Raw genomic sequence first — 19,777 nt, 5'->3', positions numbered from 1 at the left:
CTTGTCAGGACTTAACCTAGAAAGGCGCAACCCACCACAAGTAGTGAGTGCCTGTATCTGTGGATGACACTGAGCCCTATAATTTAATACCTTTTCCAGTCTGAAGTATGATGACAAATTTGCACAAGTGTTCACAAACAGAAAAATTGTCCTTATTAAAATACTTAGAAATCTCAGCATATGATTGTTTTTCCCTGTGGAGAACTTATACTTTTCACTTAAAGAAAATACTTTATGGCATCTCACTGGCATATCCAAATCGCTCCCATCTTAATTCTTGTGTTTGGGGCCATTAAGCATTACTTGGATGCAAGTATCTACTACAATACCACTAACTGAATTGACTGTAGTGTAACTAATGCACGGATAGTGTATAACCTTAGTACGCTAGCAGAGGGAAGCATCACAGGTTTACACAAGAATCCTGCTCAGGCACATACAGAAATTAAAAATTATTCTCCTTGGTATTTTGGACCACAGTTGACTGTGGGTGTGAGTTGTGGGTGACTGAATATAATAGATGAGGAAATCTGCTTTTTTTAAAGTCCCAATAGGCAAAATATATTAACAGTTTTGAAATTTTTGCCAATTTTTACTCCTGACAAGGAATAAATCTCATAATTTCCTCATTCTCATTGGGGTTTTTGTACTCTTCATGTAGATTAAAATTTTTTCCCATATTATAAATTTTGGTCTGTCAGATATGTGTTCAAAACTTACTCATTTACTTACAGTTTATGGTGTCTTTTGTCATGACATCACTTTTATTCTTTATCAGATGCCATTATAGATTGTGAAGTCCTCAAAATGTAGGAGATAGGCCAATAAAGCCTTGACAGGTCTGGTGCTATTGAATTGAATTTAGAATGTAGTACATGGGTACCATAAACAGGGCTTTGGATGCCCTGTGTGGGGTGGAACGTGTAGCTTTGGCTAAGGAAACATTGGCTAAGTAAGGCCTTGGATTCAGGTTAAACAGTCTCAGATTTTGCCGATGGCCCACAAGGAGAAATGTGATATCTGGAGAAGAAGAATGCCACGGTTAGATACATATTTTACAGAATAACACTACTGTGCAAGGTCAAGCAAGCTGGGTTTTGTTAGGAAGTGAAAGGAATCCAAAAGGGGAGTTGATATCTAAACCCTATTAGAAACCAACCGCAAGGGAAAAGCACCATTAATGACAAGTGTGAGAAAGGCGAGCCCAAAATGACTCCAAGGTCGGCATGTAATGACCGATGAGAGGCACAGGAGAGGTAATGTGCAACCGTGCCCCCTTCTGGGGAGGCTGTGAGGGTCAGGAGAGAGCTCCCAGCTCTCTGAAAGTGCTATTAGTACCTGAGCGCCAGCCATCAGCTGAACAGCAGGTTTCACCAGTGCCTGTTTGAGCTGTCTGTCCCCCTGCTCTGGATGCTGAGGGCATGAAGGGGAGGGTCAGGGATCACTTGGCTTCCACAAAGCTCGCTATTTCCAAGTGAGACAAACCAAGTACCTCTGTGGCAGACCAGGAATTGTGTAGCAGTGTTTCCTAGACCTGTGATGAAGGCTGCTATGGAGCGGGTGTGTTCACCAGCATAGGGAGCCAGATAGGCATCCTCTGGTGCTGAGCTGGCCATTGCCAGTGGCAGGCGGGCAGGTGGAAAGGAGAGAGGCAGGCAGGCAGTCAGGCCTGCACCAGTCTGGGAACTTGGAAGATTTCTGAGCAGGGAGGATTATTTTCCATCACAGCTTCACTTTGCCTTGAGCTAGAAAAACTATAAACATAGGCTATAAATGTACTGTAAGATATATGCCACATAAAATCGAAACTTATCCAATGCTGGTATGAGACTTTTAGGATTTAGTGGCTTTGTAGCTGAACTCTAAAATAGCACATTTTCCCATTTTCTACTCTTTTTGTTGACTTAAAATGGAAGTTCGGCATATAGCAAAATGGTTTTGAGTCTTTATGATGGCCTTGGTCCCAGGATGAATCTAAGGGAAAGAAGAATATATGCCTTTCATGGGACTGCAGGTTCAGGCAGGTGTCCTCATGGTCCAGGCACCTCTAGCAGGACATTTGAACCTGGGCCTGTCCGTCTCGGCCCTGTCAGGTTCTTCCTTGTGCACTTCCCCAGATCTCCCCCCCGCCACAGCTGTGGAGATTCCTGCCTATGATAGCACAAACTCCTCCACAGAACATCCTGTGAAAGCAAGCACACCTCCAGGCATTCTTAAAATCCTGCCACTTCTGAAAGACAGTCTGCTCAGGGTACCACAGTTTAAAAATTTTGCTGTAGGAAATTAAATTATCTACTTGAAGATTATGAAGAAAATCTAGCAATTTATCCAGGAAGTCATCCAATTTACCTGTAATTCGCATATTTGAGCACAGTGCTCATCTACCCTAAGCTGAACTGGGTTCAGCACAATCCCTGGAGGTTCTCAGAGCTCAAGTGTGGTGCAGTTTCTGCTCATCTCCCATTACCAGGACAGGGCATGGTCACCCATTGGGTAGAGATGTAACCATCACTATCTTTAGGAACACCACTCTCTATTTCTTCTCTTCATCACAGCAGGTAGATAGATAGAAATATTGTAGCATCTAACAAGCAGATATTGAAGTTTTGTTCCAAAATGGCAAATTAAATCTGTCTCTGGTGGTTCTAAATTATGTAAAATACAAAAGAAACTTTTATCTCTGATAGGTCTTGTCATTGCTGTTCAGTAGCATTTTTAATTGATGAATTAGAACTTTTTTCTTCCAAAGAAACTCATCAACCCTGCTCATTGTTATTCCTGGAAGCTCTCTTTCCAGGTGTGAAATCATCTGATTTTTTTCCCCTTTATCATCATTTGGTTTTCCTAATAATGCTGCTACAGTAATAGCTTTTCATGAACCATGAACTTCATGCTTTTCAAACGCTAAGTCAAGCCGCCATGCCAGAGGGGAGCAGAGCACAGCAGGAACTTTCCTGTTGTTCAGTTACTAATTGGCAGTTCCAAGACCTCGCTCTGGATCTCAGAGTCAGCCTCCATCACTGTGGCAGAACACCTAAGCTCATCAGCCTAATGGAGGAGAGATGGAGTCTGTCTGGTGGTCCCAGAGGTTTCGGTTCATTGTTGTTAGGTCCTGTTGCTTGTAAGCCTGTGGTCAATAAGAATGTCATGGCTGGAAGCAAAATGGAGAGAGCAGCTCACCTCACCTCATTGCAGCCAGAGAGCAAAGAGAGAAACACAAAGGACTGTTTCTTCATGTCTGCCTCCAGGGTGCCTACCCAGTGACACAACTTCCTGTCACTGGCCCCGCCCCCAGTGGTTGTTTCACCTCTCAGTATTTCCACAGGCAGGTGACCTAGCCTTTATTCAGCACCTGTGTTCTTAGAAGACATTGAAGCCTAAAGTTATGACAAGTCTTTTCCTCTAATTGGAAGCTCTTGGGTGTTCAGCTTTGCAACATGGATAGTCTCCACATCTCCTGTTGCACACACTGTGTCTTGTCATTCAAGGTGCTAACTGTGCCTTTTCTGGTTATGACCCATCATCCAGTGTGTTCAGTCCGAACAAGGGGAAATAGGTGCCATCTGAAGCAGTTTAAGCAGTTTGAAAGCACAATAAGCCTGTTCCCATTTTATAATTTCCCAAATGAAGTACAGCATGCTAGAATCATAAAATCGTAAGCAGAAAACATGATATCCTACAAGCCTTTCTTGTTTGTGTAGTTCCAAAGAACCTAACACATTGCTGTTTTTGTTGATACTGTTGAATGTTTTCATCAGTCAATCAAGTTTTGGGTGATCTTTTTTTTTATATACAGAGAGAAGAAATGTTTGCTGTTCCCAAAGTTGATTTAATTGAATGGAAATTATTTTGTTTTACCACATGACAATTAGTAGGGAAGGAGCTGGGAGTCTCTGTACCTATAGAAGTGTGTCATAGACACTGTAGCCCTGGAGTTTCCCAGGCCTTGCTGCTGCCAGGCCATGGACCAACTTTACCTGTAGCTCCCTGGCAACCAGGGAAATGAAAGAACTGGCAGGCCTCACTCATTTGATTTTCTTTTATAGATGTTTTTTTAAAGTCATATCAGTCTGTCTTACATTTTCCTAGTTCTTGACAGCTCATAAACAGTGTCTATCAAATTCTTTCATAATAGCCTTCTGAAGAACAGCATGTGTTCTTTGTGTTATAACATAAAAATTGTCCTTAGAAGGATGAGTAGATTTGTTCACATCTCCGTAGCCCGTAACTAGCAGAAGTGACCCTCTTATGCGTGTTTTCCTTTGCACACCTCAGTACCATCATCACTAACCCCAGATGGCTCACCCTAAGTCCAAGTCTCTGCTGAGGTAAGTGCCGTGTCAGCATCCCTGCTCACAGCATGGGTGAAGCAGTGCATCAGGGAGGGGGTGCTTCATGTCCCCCTGAGAGCAATAGGGACCATCTGAATCACCCCCACTTGTAAAAATGCCAAACTTTAATAAGACTGGTCAATATTTGTTTTTATTTTATATTTTTGGCAAGCGTGGGACTTGAACGCTGGGCCTGGGCTACCGCCTTAGCCCTCGAGCCACAGCTCCATTTCTGGTTTTCTGGTGGTTAAGGAGATAAGAGTCTCATGGGCTTTAGTGCCTGGGCTGGCTTTGAACCTTGATTCTCAGATCTTAGCCTCCTCAGTAGCTAGGATTACAGGAGTAAGCCACTGCGCCCAGCAGATATTTAATTTTTTACATGAGATACTTTTTTCAATTTGATGCTATTGTGAAGGTGACTTATGTGGGATACAGTTACATAAGTAAGATAAGGAGTGCATTTCTTGTCCAACAATGTTGCCCCTCGTTTCTCCCAATGTTCTTCCCCCGCCCCCAACTCTCCTCTCTCCCAGGCTGTAAAGTTTATCTACAGAAGAGTATCTGATGAGTATTGCTGTTGCATTGGTTCATCCTTTGTCCTTTGTGGGTTTATGTCCAGATTTAACTTAGCACCAAATTCATGTGTCCCTTGTTGTAATTAGCATTCATAGAGGTTCATCAGGTGAGAACATTTATGGCCTTTTTATAGGTCTTAGAATAGTGTTTCCATTTATTGTTATTATTTATCCTTCAACATCAACCCAAATGATGGGTGCTGTAAGTTCTCAGAGCATAAAGAATTTAGGCAACACTCAAAAGAAGCCCGTGATGTTGCTAAGACTTAGTCATTGCTCCTTAGACAGATTTACTCTGGTGGACAGGGAGGGAGGCCAGTACATTTGTGTAAACAGAACAGCATATAACTGAACCAGATTTTCCTAGCCCGTTGACCATCATCAGATTAGATTTCCAATATGAGTGGACTTGAATTCTTTACCTTGTAAAGGTCAGTTGTTTCAACTTAGAAATATCTATTGCAATACTTTAAGAATGTGATATTGTGCTAACCCTCGGCCATATAATACATAGAATGATGTATCAGTGACCCCAGAATGAATAGATTTTAATATTTGAACACAATTCTGATTAGAAAATTCCTTCCTTGGTATATCTTATTGGTATAATTTTTACTTCTTTATTTGAATCATCCTATGAAAGAGTTTCATATTTCATCTAGTTCATTACTGTGATAATTTTTACTTCCTAAAAATAGCCTTGAAACAATGTTTCTGTCAAAAACTCATAAGAAAAAATGGATAAATATCATTTATTTTTCAATACAGAAAATTAGTTTACTTGGGAAATGGAATAGGAAGAAACATACTATAATGAAACATACTGAAGTGAAGAAAATTTGAAGCCTATTGTTTTCTAGCTGATAGGTTCCTGGATACTGTCAAAGAAATTTAAATTACCATTAAGGAAATCAGATACAAATAAGTACAATTAACTGTCTTAAACCTCCCCCACAAAAAGCATGGCTTTGCATCTCGCCATTGCAAGGCACTTTTCTCATATACTTTTTTTTAATCAGTTGTGGGCCTTGCACTATGACCCTAGATGCTGGACCTCTTTGTGCTTATGGCTAGTACTCTACCACAGCTCCACTTTTAGTTAGTTTTTTGGGTGACTAATTGGGGATGAGAGTCTCCTAGGGACTTTCCTGCCCAGACTGGCTTTGAATCACAGTCCTCAGACCTCAGCCTCCTGAGTAGCTAGGATTACAGGTGTGAGGAGCTACTGGCACCTGGCTTTCTCATTTCTAACAGACTCATGTATATGAATAATATACATGGTATTATGCCTAACATTGTTCTGAAACTATTCAAACGAATACTTTTTATCTAAAGGCATAAAGCTTTTTAAAGCATTGTGGAATGAGTGCATAGTGTGCATCTGTAATCCCAGACCTCAGGAGGCAGTGACAGGAGTATCATGAACTCTACGCTAGCTTGAGCTACACAGTGAGAGTCTTTCTCAAGTATCAGAGGTCTAGGATTGTAGCTCAGTTGTGTACTTGTTCAGAATAGGAAGCACAAGGCCCTAGGTTTGACTTCCAGCTCACCCAAAAAGTATTTTTTCTGTTGCAGATGACAACCTGGATACCAAGTACTTTGAACAAATATTTTGAACAAATATTCAAAAATAAGCTATTAATTTAATTGATAAAGTACCACAACTACACCAGAAACACATATCCTTAAAGCCCATGTTTCAGTGAAAAGTTGACATTATTTAGAAAGCATTTGGTTATATCATTACAAGTGAAATTTTCAAGCTTTTCATCTATGTATAGATAAGTCCAGAGTTGTTAAGATCACATTCAATTTATATAGCTCCTTTAATAGGTTATAACATCATCAGTGTCTGTCAGATTTTTAAAACGATTTGAGATTGGCGATGCTATTACTAGAGGTCTTGCTCTCTTACCAAGCCCAGGGAGCATGCCCATGAGAAGCTGTGATCTTGGGGTAGAGTCTGTGTTCATCTTCTCAACAGGAATGTGTGTTGGAGAAAAGGCCATGTTGGCAGAACACCACACATCCCTTCTCTATTAATCATGCTCTGTTTAAGCAATAAGAGTATGTCTTTTCTCAGTGACAGAAATAAAATTCTTGAGGAGAAGAGTATATGACGGGAACTCTAAGGGGATCCATGAAATGCCTGAATTAAGTCCCTATGGCCTAATTAAAAGGTGGAAAAATGCAGACAATGAAATTAAATTTTAAAGCAAACCTAGAAAGAAATAAGATGAGAGAAACAATACAGGATACATTTTTTTCAAGTATATCCAAGACTTCTGAAACTACAAAATACCACTCAAAAGAGTTTTTAAAAAATATCTCAGGAGTCAAAAATGTACATTGCAAGTAGGAGGACTCAAGTTCCTACACACCAGTTCTCCCCAAACTCAGTCAGACCTTAAGAGGATTTGGGTAGGAATTGCTAGACAATCTCTCAACTCTGTAGGAGGAACACAAGACCTTTTTCTTGAAAAGACAGGCTAACTGAAGGACCTGTATACACTTTAGTGTAACACAGCCATGGACCCTCACAGGTAGATAGATGGACAGATGATTTTCCACAGTTGCCAAAGAGGGAAGAATTATCTCTTTAATACAGTTACAGAATAAGTATATGTCATATAAAAATTAGCATGATGCTTACTTTCAAAAGGTAGCTCAAGGAGCCAGGCACAATGGCTCACGCCTGTAATCTTAGCTACTCAGGAGGCTAAGATCTGAGGATCAAGGTTCAAAGCCTGCTCAGGCACAAAAGTACCTGAGATTCTTATCTCCAGTTAACCCTCTAGAAAACGGAAGGTGGGGCTTGGCTCAAGGGTAGGGCTGTAGACTTGAGCTGAAGAGCTCAGGGACAGTGCCCAGGCCAGAGTTCAAGCCCCATGACCCACAAAAAAAAAAAAAGGTAGCTCAGCGTTAGTTAAACATTAGAATATGTGTTTTACAAATTCTAAACCTCCTAGAACAAAACAAAGGAAAACCCTTTATGGCCTGGTGATAATCAAGAAAATTCCCAGATTGGTTAAAGATCACAAACAATGGGGAAAAAAATAGAAAGAAGCAATGAGTTAATCTTTCTCAGAGTCGAACATTTTCAACTTGCTTCTACAAAGGATATCATCAAAAATAAAAAGAAAATATATATACACACACTTAGGCCCATATATATGTAGTCTAACCTTGTTCTTGATTTCAGACATAACAAATTTTCCTAAAAGCCCAAATGGGAGAAAAGCACAAGGCAGTAAAACAAGTGGCCACTAAGATAATGAAGTGGTATTCCCCAGAGAAAGGTGATCAGAACTGTGATGACCAGCCACACACCCTCAGAGGAGCTTAAAGTGTAGAGATGTGCAACGCCAGATGGTGTGGGCTGTGCCCACAATGCCAGCAGCCATCTTGGGCACCAGTTCTTCAAACATTGAACCTCTACCTACATTAGAACCCAAGGCTCTACTCCTGAGGTTATTTACCCAAACAAATGGGAATTTATGTCCAAGTGAAGCATTCTCCACAATGTACATAGCAACATCACCTCAAAATATCCAAAGTAGGGCTAGGAGTTTAGCCGAGTGGTAGAGTACTTTCCTAGCTTTCACGAAGACCTGGGTTTGATTCCTCGGTACCACATACATAGAAAAAAAGCCAGAAATGGTGCCTGTGGCTCAAGTGGTAGAGCTCTAGTCTCGAGAAAGCCCAAGGACAGTGCCCAGGCCCTGAGTTCAAGGCCCAGGACTGGCAATAAGCAAACAAACAAATAAATAACCAAATAAAATAAGGGGAAATCAATTAGGAATAATTTAAGGTTCCATCAAAAGATGAGTTGATAAATAATTGTGGTGAAAATGCACTTTAATCAGAAAAGGCCTGAACTTATTATATCCACGAAACTCAACAGCATCATCTTCAGTGAAATAAGCCAGACACAAACAGGTGTAGTTTACACGATTCAATTTGTGATGCTCTTGAAAAGGCAAATCTTTAGTGACAGGAAGTGGACCTTTGACTACCAGGAGGTGGCAGGTAATTGACTAAACAAGGGCCAGGAGCCTTTTGGGGTGCTGGAAATGTGCCATCTTTTGATTGGGAGGTGTACACTTGTCAACTTAGCGTCATTCCCATAAATATGGGCCTTTTTGGTTCCGTGCAGCCTATGCCTTACAGATTGTTGAAAAAGCAAGCGAGGATAGTCAGATGGATGTTTGACCTGTTCATTGGTACTGTTTTCTCCCTCATGTTTTCATTCCATTGCCATATATTAATTATACGAAGTCTGGAGACTGATTGTGCTGTTTCCACCGGTATATATTATATTCACAGCCCTCTGTTGTGCAGCACTGTTTTCCCCAATACTTTCAGCTTTCTTCTAGTTTTTAAGCAAGTGTCATGGTGTCTTTTTCATATGTTCCTATCGTTTATAGTCCCTCCTCTACTTCCCTCCATCCTCTGCTCGACCCCCACCTCTAGAAAGTCCCCTTTCCATGGTTCCTGTCACTTCTCTTTTAGATATAGATTCCTATTATGGCAGAAAATATGTGACATTTGCCTTTCATAGTCTCACTTTCTTGACTTGATGTGACATTTTTGGGCTCCCTCTGTTTTCCTTCAAATCACAAAACCATGCTCTTCTTATGGTTGAAGAATACTTCATTATGTATGCATACCACATGTATGCATACCACACGTGAGTGTCGGGTGGATCTACTATTTGCTGATTTATAGCTTCATTTTTAGGTTTTTAAAAAACCTCCATGATTATTTTCATAGTGGGCCAGTATACAGGCAACAAAGCTAAATTAGGGTTCCTTTCCCCACATCCTTGACAGCTGTGTTGTCTACTTACTGATAGCCATATTATGACAGATGAGATGGAATCCCAAGATTGTTTTGATTTGTATTACCTTTGTGGATAAAAATATCGCACACCTATTATGTGTCTGATAAGCATTTGTACTTTGTCTTGATAATTGATATTTATCAATGTATTAGATTATTGTTATTTGTCTTAACTTCTTGAACTCTATATATTAAATATTATTCCCAAGTCAAATGAATAGCCGTCTGTCTCTACTCTGATGATTGTTTTCTTTGACCTGTGGAAACTTTTTAACATGAGGCCATCCCAGTTATCTATTCTTGCTCTTATGTTTTAATGAGCAGTTCAAAAAAGTCATTGCCTGTGCCTGTATTCTCAAGTGTTTTCTGTTTTCCCCTCTAGCGGGTTCAGAGTTTCAAGTCTTTGATCCATTTTTGAATTAATTTTGTACAAGCTAAAAGAGATGAAATTTCAGTCTCTTATTTAGAGATATCAATTTTCCCAGCATCATTTGTTGGAAGAGTCCTGACTAATTGTGTAATATTTTTTTTTTACTTTTGTCAAGCACAAATGTATGTAGCTGTGTGGTCTTATTTCTAGGTACCTTACTACTCTATGCCATTATTCTACTTTCTGATGGGTTTTTTTTGGGGGGGGGTCAGTTGTGGGGCTTGAACTCTGGGCCTGGGCATTATCTCTGAGCTCTTCAGCTTAAGGCTACCACCCTACCCCTTGAGCCACAGCACCACTTCCAGTCTTCAGGTGATTAACTGGAGATTAGAGTCTCAGCCTGAGCTAGCTTTGAACTGCAATCCTCAGATCTCAGCCTCCTGAGTAGGTAGGATTATAGGCATGAGCACCACACCGGATTTACATTCTGGCTTTTTCTTTTTTTCCCCTGAAATGACTATGTTTATTTTCTTTTTATAAAAGTGTATGCTGGTCTATCACTATATGCTGTTGTGTTTCTAAAAATCTGTGTTATTATTTGAAGTAAAGTACTACTGTCCAACATGAATCTTTTTTTCCAGAATTGCTCCATCTAGTCTGGGTCTTTGTGATTTCAGTGGATAGTGCACTGACATTGTGGATCACTTCCAGAAGTATATCCATTTTCACAGTATTAATTCTGCTGATCCATAGATACAGGAGCCTTTCTGTCTTCTCATGTCTTCTTCCTTTAGTATGTTTTCATTGTAGAGGTCTTTTCTATCCAAGTTAAGTTTAGCAGTAGGTATTTTTCAAAGCTTTGTAAGTAGAATTGTTTTTCATTTCTCAACATGTTATTAATTAGTATGTTGAAATGCTCCTGATTTTTGTATACTAATTGGCATTCTGCATCTGACTTTTATATGTTCATTTGCATCCTGTATTTAATACAATTTTTTTCATTGAAAAAAATCCTTTATTTACAGTTGAAAATTTAAACGTAATCTTGGTTATAGTCTGTGCACTTCCATGGTCTCTATCAAATGAGGCGGTAGCAGCAGGAAAACAACACCAGAAGCCAGAATGCCATCCCGGGAAAGGCAGGCCTTGGAAATCTTGCCAAAGTAGACAGATCTACTTCTTCTTTGTAAGGCTGAATCAGTCTTCATCTGGACTATATCTCCCCACACTGAGATTACTACAGGCAACTTCGGCTTATTGTTGGGGCCTGTAGGAACATTCTCTATCTTTCTCATCACTGGAAGTCCATCAGTGATTTTTTCCAAACACTACATGCTTTCCATCCAGCCAATCACACTTAGGTGATAAAGACCTGACAGCCATTTGTACTGGGACCACTGTTTGCCATAGAAAGTAGGCCTGGAGCAGAGTGTCTCAGTTTAAAATTTTCATCTGCAAATGGCCCCAAGATAATCCAGGGAACTCCTGTACCATCTCCACCTGAATCATGAATCCTTTATGACCCTGTGGAAAGTGCTCCCTTTGTATCCTATTGGAACCCCATCTTTTCTGAATTCTCCCATGCAGAACAGCCGTCTTGGGCACAACATCTGCAAACAGCTCAATCTTCATGCGTCCAACCTCCTGACCATCAACGCTAACATCAAAGAACACGACGGGTTGACGGGGCTTGAATTTGCCACCGCCGTGACTCTGACCCGGAAGCTGAAGCTCGAGTTCTCTTAATACGATTTTTCTAACGTAGTCTTTATAGAATTTTCTAAGTACAGAATATTACCTATATGTAAGGATAATTTCACTTTTTTCCCCACTTGTATCGCTTTCATTTCTTTTTCTTGCCTTATTTCTTACCTAAGAATTCAAGCACTATACTAAATAAGAATGAAGATAGTGGCTATCTATGTCTTATTCCTGATTTTTGAGGAAATGCTTTAAACTTTTACCCACTTAGTTAGTACAACAGTAACTATACGCTTATCCACATATAGCTCTTGTTATGTTTATGCACGTTTCTATTTCTACTTTACTTGAGACTTTTTATCATGAAGGAATGTTGAAATTCATCAGGTTTCTTTTCCTTATCGATTGAGATGATTATGTGACTTTTTTGCCCCTATTCTTTGTTTATGCTGCATTGTAATTATTGGTTTGTATATACTGAGCCATTCTTACTAACTGGGATCATGATGCATCATTTTTCTAATGTATTGTTGAATTCAGATGGTAGGTATTCTACTGACAGTTTTACATCTATTCTTCCTCAAGGAAATTGGTGTGTGTGTGTGAGAGAGAGTGTGTGAGCATGTGTGTGCGTGTGTGTGCGTGTGTCTGCGTGTGCCTGCATGTGTCCATGTGTTCATGCTAGTTTTAAAGTTTCAGGATAATGCTGGTTTCATAGAATGAGTTGTAAGGGTTGCATCAAGAAAGTTGTGTAATCCTGGGCTTCTCTTTATTGGGAATTTCTTATTGCTTCTTTAATTTCATTGCTTATACAGCTCTGTATAAATTGCTTATATCCTCGGTTCAGTTTTAGTAGAGCATATATGTCTACAAATTGCTCTCCTTTTTCAATATTTTTCAGTTTAAAATTTCTAAACATTTCCTGATAGTCCTCTGAATTGCGTTGGTACCTGTTATAATGTCCCCTTTTTCATCATTAATTTTATTTTTCTAAGTCTTCTCCATCTGTCTTTTCATTAGTTTGGCCTAGGGGCTTGTCAAAAGTTTTTTTTTATTATTTCTAGTTTTTAGTTTTAGTAGCTATTATTGTTTTTATTTTTTCATTATTATTATTATTTTTAGTTGTACGAAGAAGTTGCCATTTAATAAAGCAGTTTCTGAATACAGTGTCATCCCTTTCAACATTCTCACCTATCCCTCTTAGTTTTATAAGCTATACATTGAATTCTTCACTGCATTTCCTCCCCCCCACCCCGCCTTTCTCATCTATCTACTCCCTTCTCCTTGACCCCACTTTACTCTTTTGGAGTACCCTCTTCACATGTTTTATTTGGCTCAACTTTGAGTTTGCCTTTCTAAGGAATTACATTATTTGAATTTTCCCTTGAATCAATCATATTTCAGTGAATGAATTTGTATACACTGGCATACCATCCAACATATTCACTTACAAGTTTTTAAGAACAATCTAGCTTCTACAAGTAAGAGAGGAAAACATGCAGCCTTTGTCTCTCTTGGCCTGACTTAAATTTGCTTGACATAATTTTTTTTTGTAGGTCGTGGGACTTGAACTCAGCCTGGACACTGTCCCTGAGCTTTTCAGCTCAAGGCTATCTCCCTACCCCTGGGCCTGGGCATTGTGCCTGAGCTTTTCCGCTCAAGGTTACCACCCTGCCTTGAGCCAAGCCCCACCTCCCATTTTCTAGAGGTTAATTGGAGATAAAAGTCTAAGATTCCACCTCACTCCAGTTAGAATGGCCATGATCAAGAAATGTAATAACAACAGATGCTGGAGGGAATATGGTCAAGAGGGTTCACTACTACTGTTGATAGGAGTGCAGACTCATTCAACCACTATGGAAAGCAGTATGGCAGTTCCTCAAGAGACTAAACATAGAGCTCCCCTATGACCCAGCAATTCCACTACTTGACATTTACCCAATTGTCCAGAAACAAGGACATACTAAATCCACTAGCACAATGATGTTCATTGCAGCATTATTTACCATAGCAAAGATATGGAACCAACCCAGATGTCCTTCAGTTGATGAGTGGATCAACAAGATGTGGTGTTTGTACACAATGGAATTCTATGCTGCTGTCAGAAAGAATCACATCTCCCCATTTGTAAAGAAATGGAAAGACTTAGAAAAAATCATATTAAGTGAAGTAAGTCAGACTCAAAGGAACTTAGGCTCAATGGTTTCCCTCCTTTGTCATAATCAGTAGAAACCTCGGGCTCCCCTAGCAGAGATTTACAATAGAACAAAACCTAGATACATAAGGCCATATAGTATGATGCTAAATGAAAGGATCTCCAGGATATAGAAACAAAAGCCATATAATGAGTAATTATTGTCCTTAATGTACTGTTATCTCTCATCTCTTTTGCTGTCGCCTGGCCATCTCATATTATTACAGTGTTTCACCTTGTTATCTGATATATTGTATATATGCATATTTATTTGAAGTTGGATAGGGAAGGGGGGAAAAACAAGATGAAGGGTGGGGTGGGAGGAGGAAAATGGGGACCAAGACATGAGAAAAGTTATCAATGTATATGAAGTAATGCACCTTCTATCTGGTGAATATAATGTAACCCTTCTATTAATTATAATAAAAATATATGAAAAAAAGAATATGGGGTATTAAAGTCACCTACTATTATTCAGTCTGGACTTTCTCTCTAACTCAGTGCTAGGTTTTGTCATCCCTCCCCCCAAAGAAAAATTGGTGCACCAATATTTGATGCATATGAATTTACAACCATTGTATCTTCTTGATGAATTGTTCTTTTTAGTAGCAGTTGTCTTTATCTCATCTAAATTTGGCTAACATCCATTTTGTCAAATGTAAGTATAGCTGCTCTGGCTTGTTTTCCACTTGCTCGGCATAGTATTTTCTGTCTCTCCATTTTCAGTCTGTATTGTCTTTGCACGTGAGTTGTTTCTCATGCAGAGAACAAATAGGTCTTTTTTTAATCTAATTAATTTGTATCTTTTAATTGGAGAGCTGAGACCATTTACACTTAGGGTTATTATTTAGTTGTTTACCAATTCCTATAATATTGTTGCCCCCCTACCTCCTCCCCGGTTGAGTTAAACACTGTTTGCTCTTTTCTTTCTCTCTCTTTTTTTCCCTCTCTGAGGAATTTTCTGGTTTACTAACATGAACATGTTTGTTTCTTTACTCTGTTCCTCTCCTGAAAGTTATTCTACATTCCCTGAAATCCCTGCTGCCTAAATTTCTCAATGGGTCCCTGCTGGAATCCCACCCCCCAATCTCCTTTCCATGACCACCTCTTGTTACTGACTGGCATCTGTGTTCTGACAAGGTATCCTCAAGCAACTTGGGTTGTGATTGTTCCTTATTCCCTTGTCCTCAGAATAGCATCATATAGTCTCAGACAGTAGATCTCCTCTGGTGCCTGGCTGTAGCACTTTGAGATAGGAGGAGTGATAAGACTGATTCTTGTCTTTAGTGCCAGCCTTCCATGCAGGAGTAGTCACTGTTTCAGCTACTCCCCACACTGGATTTAAAACTTGGAAGAATTACCTGCTTGTCCTGCAGCCAGGATTGCCCATTAGTTACCAGAGTCTCCTGATTGTCCTTCAGTTGTGCTTTTTACAGGAAGGGGGGGGGGTGCTGTTTCTCACTTCTCTCTAGGCAGCCTCCTGTTTCTTGGTGGCTTTTCTGCTAAAAGTCTCTTTCTCAACCTTCCACTCCTTCCACTCTTTGTGGCTTTGGAATAAATTTTAGCCTTTATTTCCCTGACTTTTCTCATCCAGTCACATGAAGAAATTATCCCACTATCCTACCACAAACCTCTCACTGTTTTTTTGCAACATGAAATTTATATTTAAAGTATTAGAAATATTTTTCTTAGTCATAAAAATGTGTTCCTTTTCTAAATTTATTTAATTTTTCTATTTTGTAAGTATAGAATCTATAGACGTAATCATTAAAATAATGTCCTATAAATTCTCTTGAAAATAAAAAATCTGTTATTTAGTAGGTTGGATATTGGCTGCATTACTCAATATTCTTTTAAAAAATGATGGTTTACTAAATTCAGAAACATTACTTTTAGAAAAAATTATTGGTGCTTCTGTGATGTACTGTTGGTGTGGTTTGAAGATTATGGTGGAGTTGAGAAATGGAACCCAGTGATGTTTCTGCTAGCTGGGGGCATGGAATGAATGGTGGCCAGACAAAAAGAGACAAACCCTATGCAGATCTGATTAATTCCTCCTGAGACCTATAAGTCCATCGCCAAGTATGTACCTGGTAACGTAGCCCATCTCAGCCAAGTGTAGTGTAACTGGTATTATCAAGGGGATCTAAAACTGCTGTAGCAAAACCGTGATCACTAAAGTAAATCTTGCCTTAATTTTATCTGTTTTTCCTTTAATTTTGTGGATTTGCTTCACTTTGTCACTCTTGATTATAGTCCTTTTCTGTATCCATGCTATTAAACATTTGAGGCCGTGTGTATAACAACAGAAATCTCTTTCAAAAGTAAAAGGATTCACATAGATTTATGAAATTTTCAAAATTTGTTTTTTGTTTTTGTTTTGTTTTGTTTTGTTTTTTGGGGATCATGGCTTGAACTCTGCCCTGGGCATTGTCCCTGAGCTCTTCAGTTCAAGGCTACCACCCTACCCTACCCTTGAGCCAAGCCCCACTTCCTATTTTCTAGTGATTAATTGGAGATAAGAGTCTCAGGTCCTTTTGTGGCCAGACTGGCTGTGAACTGTGATCCTCAGATCTCAGCCTCCAGAGTAGCTAGGATTACAGGCATGAACCACCATACCCAGCTTGTTTTTTTTTTTTTAATAGCTCTATGTACAGTGCAAAGGCTTGAGCTCCTTTCGAACTTACTTTTACAGTAGTGATTTGTAGCTAACTTTGCCATGAGTTTTCATAAATGTCATATTAAGACCTCTTAAAGTAGCAAAACAAAAGCTTCACACTCAAATCTTGACTTTGGCATTCAGTGTTTGCAGAGCTCAGATGTGTGTGGATAGGATTTGTGCACCATGCAGCCTGGCAAAGTGGGAGATTGCCCTGCCAGTGAGCTGGGATCTGTTCCTTTGTGTATCTCTTGTAGAATGTCGGCTGAGCTCATGGGGAAGGAGAAGGGGAAGCGCCGCATAAGGGCACAGGTGGCCCACAGGCGCGTGTGTGGCTCCGTGGAAATGTAAGAGGTCTGAGGGAGGAACTAGCTCCGAACCAAGGGCATCAGTGCCTTAGTGTTTCAGCCTTGTTAGTTAGGCCTTGTTATAAATATTCAAGCCAGTCATATGAAAAATTTATTTGTGAAGTCAAAGTTACCATGGCCATCTTGTAAATGACTTCCATGCAAACCACATTAACAGGGTGTAGGTTCTGTTTTAAACTTCTAGACTGATGGTGATTTTTAGAACTGTTCAATGTTAAACATTGTGGTATGAATGAAACCTAAAGAATTACAAATCTAATAGCAATTAGAGTAAATTGTGTTCTTAAGGTAAGTAATCATTTTCAGTAAAGAGGTGGATCATGAATGGTAATTTTTTTGTTTAAAATGGGGTTCTATCATTATAGCAGATGCATATATATATATATATTTAATCAATACATATTCAATACTAATCACTAAATTTAAAATGACTGTTTTTAATGTTTCTTAAAATTTATCTTTACCTTAATGGGCTTTCTATAGATATTATGAAATTTCCATTTTATGATCAGTGATTTCTCTTAGCATTTGTGAGGCCAGTAAATCTTCATTAGTTGCCATTGCTACTTTGCTTTATCTGTTTTATCCACTTAAACTCTCATGTGTGTTCTGGACTCTTGTTTTCTTAGCCTTATACCTAGGCTATTCCCCTCAGAAATTCTCTGACTCCAATTGATTAGTCTTTTGTCACAGTTTTGAGAGGAAAGGATATATCTCAATCTCTGTCTCTCTCTGTGTCTCTCTCTGTCTCTCTCTCTGTCTGTCTCTGTCTCTGTCTCTGTCTCTCTCTCTCTCTCTCTCTCTCTCTCTCTCTCTCTCTCTCTCTCTCTCTCTCTCTCTCTCTGTCTGTCTGTCTCACTCTCTCAGCATCATATATACATTTGAGCTTAGAGTGGTGGTACAGACAGGGCTGGAGGGGGAGGGGGAGGAATCTTCCTTATCCTTACTTCCACACTCACTCCAAGTAGAGGTAATGCTTCCGGTAGCAGTGCCTATATCTCAATACCACAAAACAGCTGTTAGGGAGATGCAAATTAAACCCATGTGGCATGCTCCTGTGCAATCCTCCCCCGGGACAGCTGACTGAGCAAGACTGAGGGTGCCAAATGTCAGCCGGGGATGGGCAGCATCTGGAACCTAAACATCACCTGTGTGCAGACGAGTGGACAAAGTACCTTTCAATGGAATATTACTCTGCTATATAAATGAGCTTACTGATTAATACAGTAAAACTGAAGACATGCAAAATCACACGGAACTAATGCAGCGAGACACAGGTCATATACATGCTATGACCCCACTTGTTTTCTGATCTAGATTAGGCAGTCCTGATTGGTAGAGACCAAACACATCTGGAATGTCTGGGGCTGGGGTTGGAGGAAACTTTTGGAAGTGATGGAATTGTTCTGTGTCTTGCTCTTCGTACTAATTAAAAAGGTACATGTATTTTTCAAAATGTCCTGAACCACACACTTAGAGTGCCAGTTAATTATCCATAGTTGTACTTGAATAAAGCCAGTGTGAAGAACTGCACAGGTGCGATTGGAAATCCTCTGTGAGTACCAGCAGAGTGCTCCTGAGCTGTGAGGGCACCCTGGGAAAGTTCACTGGAGCTGCACTTCAAAAGGTTGAAGAGGGTGGGAAAATGGTGTATAGGAATCAGATGCAGAAAAACAATTAAAATCAGATCAGTTCACCTTTAGGATCATTTTAAATGACAAGAACATTGAAGAGACTTAGTGACACATCACCAAAAGCAATGGATTTGGCTGTGATTCTGGTCCTGAATCTTCTCTTTTCTTACTGTCATCTTAAATTCCATCATTCTGATAATTCTTCAGTGACTATGTTAGAGAAAAATCTATGTTCATAGAAAGCTTATAGCACTATATAAGAAAAAGATATCAGCTCCACAACTTGCTTTCATAAAAATAGGACTATTATGTGCATATATAGAAATAGTATATAAAGATATAGTACAAAACATTAGTGGTAAGAAGGAGTAAGATGAAAATATGAGAGTTCTTTACATTTCCTACAAACTGTAATTTGTAATTATTATTATTTGTTTTGAGGAGAGGGGAACAGTCCTGGAGTTTGATCTCAGAGCCTGGGCACTGTCCCTGAGCTTCCTTTGCTCAGGGATGGCATTCTACTACTTGAGCCATAGTACCACTTCTGTGGTACTGAGGAATTGAGCCCAGGGCTTCATTCATGCTAGGCAAGCACTCTACCACTAAGCCACATTCCCAGCCCTGCAATTATTTCTAATTAAAAGGTTACAGAAAATGAAAAAAATAAAATAAAAAAACAAGTTGTGTTGAGATGCTCTTTGCAGAAAAGCAGCAGAATTACTGAGAAAAAACTGAAGTGACTGAGAGCTACCAAAGTCCTCACCACAGTCCCTTCGGAGCCCTTGTGTCCGGAAGTGTGGAGACTGTCCCTTTGCATCACTGGCACTGCAGAGGCACATGCTGGTCCTTCCATGTTACACTAGAGCGTGGCCTCATCGTTGCTTCCTGTCCTGCAATCAGGACATTGTCCATAAAACGATGAGGTAAGCTCAACAGGAGCCCTGGAACAGTTCCTTGTCAGCTCGGGCAACCACGTGGAAGGCATCTGCTGCTTTATCCACTACCTCCAAGCTTAGAAACAGAGGTCAGGGATTGATAGTCAGATGTTTAGAAGTGTGTCAAATTCTGTTTCTGTTGCGGTGTTTATTTTAGAAACATGTTAA

At 39.7% G+C, this 19,777-nt stretch overlaps 1 protein-coding gene and 1 pseudogene across 2 annotated transcripts in view; one reads left to right on the top strand and one right to left on the bottom strand.

Annotated features, from left to right (window-relative positions):
- The window catches only part of Znf407 (zinc finger protein 407), a 361,765-nt gene that overhangs the window by 288,301 nt on the left and 53,687 nt on the right, over positions 1-19,777 (top strand). The gene's annotated exons all lie outside the window — the stretch shown is intronic.
- On the bottom strand, positions 11,168-19,513 carry LOC150049548 (peptidyl-prolyl cis-trans isomerase H pseudogene; annotated as a pseudogene).

Source organism: Megascapheus bottae, chromosome 19, assembly GCF_031878675.1.
Source record: "Megascapheus bottae isolate mThoBot1 chromosome 19, mThoBot2.hap1, whole genome shotgun sequence".
NCBI classification, from domain to species: domain Eukaryota; kingdom Metazoa; phylum Chordata; class Mammalia; order Rodentia; family Geomyidae; genus Megascapheus; species Megascapheus bottae.
Note: the sequence above shows the minus strand (reverse complement) of the source record. Positions and strands in the feature narration are given on the sequence as shown.